The 6,000-nt window shown below is 42.5% G+C and overlaps 1 protein-coding gene across 3 annotated transcripts in view; it reads left to right on the top strand.

The window, feature by feature from the left end:
• LOC102448702 (ATP-binding cassette sub-family B member 5) overlaps nt 1–6,000 on the top strand; it is a 76,607-nt gene continuing 70,607 nt past the window's right edge. For 2 of the 3 annotated variants that reach the window (XM_075922238.2, XM_006138343.5), the window contains exon 1: nt 3–246. The gene's annotated coding sequence lies outside the window, so the exon portion shown is untranslated. Of the gene's footprint in view, nt 247–6,000 lie in introns of all 3 variants that reach the window. The other variant, XR_012902008.2, reaches the window with a different exon arrangement.

Here is a 6,000-nt window from a genome sequence, read left to right as displayed (position 1 = left end):
GATTGCCTTTGGGACTGGACCTTAGATGTGACCACATCCCTTCTTCTACTAGCTGCTGCCTAGGGAGGAGGAGAGTCTAAAAGCACTTGTCAGCAGTGGCTAAGAAAGCAGAGCCCCATCTTGATGTGATATTCTAGAAGAGGAGATTGATCTTTCTCTACAGGACTAAAGAAAATCCTGCTGAGTCATCAGCTCTTGTCTGAATGAGGGAGAGAAGATAGTGCTTGTTCATCATGACCAAAGAAGGTAAATTATTCACATTCTGTTGCTTTCTCACATAGAGGGGAAGTCTGCAGCAGATTAAAGTGCAGCTTAGATTTGCTAATGAACCAGTGTCAGATGTGTTTGGCAAATGGCAGTAGAGGAGGGAAGGAATCTTAATGGCTTTGGGTATTAACCATGATCATGTCCCTTTTTGCTCACTTCTTCATGGATGCTGGTGGAAATTGGCTGTTCGGTACTTCCTCAGTGCAAGTGTGGAGCTCAGTGAAAGATGTTTTCAGAGTTTCATTTCTGTATTTTTTTTTCCCCACTATTTGTTTGCAGGAGGAGTTGGTCCACTCTAGCAATGGTGACTGTTTTTGTCCTCACACAAACAAGGGTCTTCACTATTCAAACTAGAATAGTGCATGGCTGTAAATGTTGTCATCCAGCCAGAGACCAGATATGATACTGTGTGGCTTAGGTGGCCAATTGCATGTGTCAAATCATGACTAGTGGAGAGACTAAGACAGCCACAGTGGATCAGTTTTGAACAACCTATATATTAACATAAAGGATTAGTCAAACAATTATGAAGACAGAATGATTTCTTTAAAAAAATTCCATGTCTGTCTGCAGAGAAGTCATTAACACCAAAAGGGGCTAAAATTGTCAATTAATACTCCAGTCTGCCCAGCGCTGGTCTGAGGGATGTGCCAATGTATGAGTCAATTCCTATGAGAACTGTGAGCCTCAGTAAATCCCAGTGGCTAAGCTCAGTGATTGACCTTCAAGCTTGCATGACGTGCCGTGGGCTCCTAATAGCAATGTACTCCAAATGGCAGCTGATTCCCAGACAGCCACTGTGTCAGATGTGTCAGTGAATCATAACTTTTCTGCCTCAAGCATTAAGAAGAAAATAATATTGCCTGGCTAATGGCTTGAAATTCTGGGGGAGTGGGAGATGGAGGTTTTGGGTTGTAACCATCATCGCATCCTAATCTCTTTTTTGTGTTTACTCTTTTAAAAAAATATTCACCAATACAATTGTCCCTCTCTTCCCTTTTACCAGCCCTATTAGTCTGGAACTTCACTGTCTGCATTGAGCTGACACCATGATAAAGCAGCAGATTGCCAAAGTCCAAGCAGGATGTTCTCATTGAAATGCCAAGAGCCTGAGGGATTTATGGGTAGCAGCAAATCCGAAGCTGACTTCCCAAGGGATTAATAGAAAATAACTTCAGCCTCTTTCCCCCCTATACCTATTGGGATCTGTGGGTGGGATAGTGTCACAGGGCTGTCTGCTGTCTTCATACCATGTCTTCTGGGACAATCCAAGGTTTATTGCAATCTGGTCTTTCTCAGAGAAGCCCTGAGATCTGACCAGAGATTGCCAAGACTGCAATCATCCCTGATGGAATATCACAAAGGCAGAAATCCAGGGCCTTCAACTCCATGGGATCTGCTCCAGTTGCTGAGGGGAAGTGGAGTCAAAAATATAACTCCAAGACCTGCTCCTCTACCCTCTTTCTGATTGGGTTACAAATAGGTGCGGGCAGGCAACGTGTGAATGTGATAAAGAATTGCAGGAAAAGTCACTTTCTTCTAACAATGAGTGAGGAACTACATGGGAAATAAAAACAACACTGTCTTTGAAGTTATTCTGTCTCGCACTGTGCTTAGAACCTTGCCCAGCCCTTTCCTGCCTTGCTTCCTGCTACAGTTTCAAAGAAACAGTACATGTATCCTCACAGTAGGGGAGAGATGAAGCCAAGGAAAGCTGCCAACTGCATAAAGCCCAGATCCTCAAAGGTATTTAAACCCTCAGCTTCTAATGACTTCCATGGCTATTAGGAGCCTAAATATTTTTGAGAATGTGGGCCTAAATTTCTATGGCTACTCTTACAGCACAGTGAAGAGTAACGCTTTCAAAAACATGTCATATCTGTATTTCTCCTCCTGGTGAAGTTGGAGCATCCTATGGCATGCTATCTAGCTGTACACCAGTCAGTAGGGGATAATAGGCTAAGGCCACGGGATGACTGGTAGATGTAGGGGTTGGGGTTGAAGCACCAGCAGAGGCGAACAAGAAATTTTGGAGGCCAGACATGGAGGTGAAGGGAAAATCACACTATATCCTTAGAGTACAGCTTCACCTGATATAGGGAACCTATTGTGGGACTGGGAGGGAATCAATTCAGTCTTAATAATGAGGAATCCTGTGGCACATTACAGATTAACCTATTTATTTGGGCATAAGCTTTGGTGGGCAAAGTCCCACTTCGTCAAATGAATTCAGCCTTAGTGTTTGTGAGCAAATGCTAATGTAAGAAATGATCACAAGGGGGATGGCTATGAGGCTCCTCTTTCTCAAAACATTCCTCTCAGAGTGTGTGCTTAGATAAAAGGGGTCTTGTGTCAAACTCTTGCTTAGCAAACTGCCACAATAACTTTTTTTCTTGAAGTACACTTCATAAAAAGACCATTCCATTATCTGAATATCATCCCATCTGAAGAAGTGGGTTTTGCCCATGAACACTCCTGGTATAATACATATAGGCTACATCTAGACTGGTATGATTTTCTGGAAATGCTTTTAATGGAAAAGTTTTCTGTTAAAAGAATTTTGGGAACAGAGCGTCTAGATTGGAACGGACACTTTTCCGCAAAAAAAACTCGATCACCATTTTCACGTTCGGGGCTTTTTTGCGGAAAACAAATCTGGGCTGTCTACACTGGCCCTTTTGCGCAAAAGTTTTGTGTAAAAGGACTTTTGCCCGAACAAGAGCAGCATAGTATTTCCGCAAGAACACTGACAATCTTACATGAGATCGTCAGTGTTTTTGCGGAAATTCAAGCGGCCAGTGTAGACAGCTGGCAAGTTTTTCCGGAAAATTGGCTGATTTTCCGGAAAAACTGGCCAGTCTAGACATAGCCATATTGTTAGCCTCTAAAATGCCATTGGACTATTTGCTGTTTATTTAAAAGTTGTTCTTCATTACCAGGGGATGGCAACATTTTTAGGATCTTCACTTGTGGGAGAGGAATATGCATGTTTTCACACAAACATCTTCTTCCAACTCAGTTTTCACAGAGCTTTTTCCAGATTCAGTACTTAGACACATTGCAGCCATCCTCTTTGAGTAACTCTTAAATGGCAACCTTGATCCAGATGATGCACACCTCAGGCTCTAGATTAGTTTCTTCAGCATCAGTGAAATATGCATTCCCATCAAAGAATATAGTAAATTCACCATTGTAGGGATTAGTCATGCTCATGCCTGGTCTCTACACTACAGTGGAAAGTCGAAATAAGATACATCGACTCCATCTATGTTATTAACATGGCTGGAGTAGTGTAACTTAAATTGCATTTCCACACCATCCACACAGCGAGAGGCCAATGGGAACAAATGCTCCCATCAGCTTCCCTTACTTCTTGCAAAAGGAGGTGTACTGGATGTCAGCTGGAGCTGCCCTAAGCATTTGATGTATAGGTCCATACTTGATCCACTAAATCGAATGCCCGAAGATTGACATCTGGAGCAACTGTCTTTTGCATAGTGTAGACATACCCTCACAGAGCAAGTAGTACAGAAAAAGCTTTCATACAAACCCAGAGTCACGTTTGCCAATCTTGGTATCCTACCAGATTGTCAGTTAATCACTGTGGGGGCCAAGTATTTCAGAAAACTACTGCTGGCAGATAAATCCATTATGCATGTTGATGAGAGAGACCTCAGTGTCTTGTAAAACTGTTGAATTCAAGTGTACTGATCCTGTGTGTGGCGTGGGAGCTTTTTGAAAAGGCAAAATTGTTTCCCTAGGGAAAAAGGGAAAAAGGCAAAAAAAATCTTTTTGATACCTTAGTCTGTGTGTCTGTCTGTCTATGTGAACATAACATGGAGGCACTGCTTACTGCTCCAGAGTTAGGGTTGAGCCAAGTTTTATACTGAAACAAATTGAATATATTTACTCTACATATGAAGAAAACATTTTCCCCGAAACTTCAACATTTATTTTATGAGCACTTACAAGTAAATCCATTATTTGATATTAAATTAAATATTAAACAGGTTCTTTAAGACACTTAGCTTTTAGAATCAGACCTGTTGTTCTGTTCCAAACAATCTTGGCTAGGCATTATATAGCTACATAAAAAATTATCAGGGGTGAATTTAAAGACTTCTTTGTGATTAATGATCAGTTTTTCTCAGTACTCTTCATAACTGAAGCTTCTCCTTCAGTGGAGGATCAAGAATATTGTTCTCCATTAGAGAAACTTGCTAAAACCTGCACATTTGCAAAATAGCAACCAGCTGCTATTGTTTTCAATGGGACTGAGATGACTGCCTTCCTTTATTAAAGGTAGCCAATGCCTCCTTTCATGCGCTTCTCACATTTCTTCTCTCTGAATCCTGAAAGCAAATGGACCACTGTATTCCAGCAGAGCTGCTATCTCTACTCCTTTTGGGAGCAATGAGAGTGACCATCTTAACTGAGGAGCCCTATGAAGAATAATGGAAGAAATAGCCATTAAACTAGTTTAAGCAGAATTTGAAGGAATGCTTCCCTTACAGCTAGCTGGAGAGAGAAACTCTGGGTGTGTCTATGTAAATACAGCTTTTCCCTGCTTTGTGTAGATATTAAATATTAGATATATTGTGTTAGATATTCAGCAGATAGTATTTTTCTCATTGTAATTGAGACAGCTATGTTTGTATTAAGTGCAAGGATAGCTAAAATATGGCTACCAATGTTTGTAATGTTGTGGGAATACATACATTTAGGACTGTGCCATGTTGTTCCAAATGAAAAGGGCTCAGTTAGCATAAAGAATCTTTCAAATGCAGGGGCTCTACTTTTCACATCTCTGGAGGAATGCTTCAGAGCTCTATGAAGGTGAGGGAAGGTTATTGTGGTCTAGAAGCTATATGGCTTACTCTGCTTGGACTAGTTTGACCTGCTCTTCCCTCCTCTCTCCCCCTCCCCCACACTGTTCAATGAACTGTGCTAAATAGGCATAATGAGGTGCCTCTCTTATGTTAATTGTGTTGGAGTGTGTTTTTCCTACCCTGCTTGCTAAGCATTGAAATCACTGGGAGCTAAAATTATTTGAGACATGGGCAGAAGTATGGGTGGCCAGTGAAGAGAGCACTGTGGGGGGCAAGCCCCCAGCCCTGCCCCTTCTGTTGCCACTCTGCCCCCCAAAGGAACCCAACCGCCTCCCTGCTCCCCCACCAAAATAGGGAGGGGAAAGGAAGGGAGAAGGGCACATGCAGCCCCAGCCTCCCCAGCGTTAGACCAGAACTGAATCCTGCTTATTGGGACCCAGGTTCTACAACTGCACCATATCCATATCACCATGCAATAATCAAGTCAAACAGAAATGGCTGAAACAACAACTGGTTTATTTAACAGAACACCTAACTTAAAAAGCAAACTTAAAATCCGGTGGTCACAATGAAGCCTGGCCTAGGCCAGAACCCCAAGCAGGAATGATTTAAACAGTCCTACCACTGTCTCTACATCTGGAGAAAAGAGGTAGGTGAATGTGCCCAGGCTGAGGGAAAGGAACAAACAGAGGCGGGGCGGAGTTGCAGAGGCCCAGGTAAGTGGATAGTGGTCTTGCTTCTGGTCGTCTTTTTTCCTTTCTTCTATACTTGACATGCCACCCGTGCAGTGTGAGGACGAGATTACATGCGTGTGTGTATGACTGGCTCTGCTGCAGCCTCCTAACTAAACCAAATAAACCCTGAGCTAGCAGTCATTACAGCTGTGAAACTGGATTGCTGCACC

Source organism: Pelodiscus sinensis, chromosome 2 (assembly GCF_052426305.1).
Source record: "Pelodiscus sinensis isolate ZL-2025 chromosome 2, ASM5242630v1, whole genome shotgun sequence".
NCBI lineage: Eukaryota > Metazoa > Chordata > Testudines > Trionychidae > Pelodiscus > Pelodiscus sinensis.
Note: the sequence above shows the minus strand (reverse complement) of the source record. Positions and strands in the feature narration are given on the sequence as shown.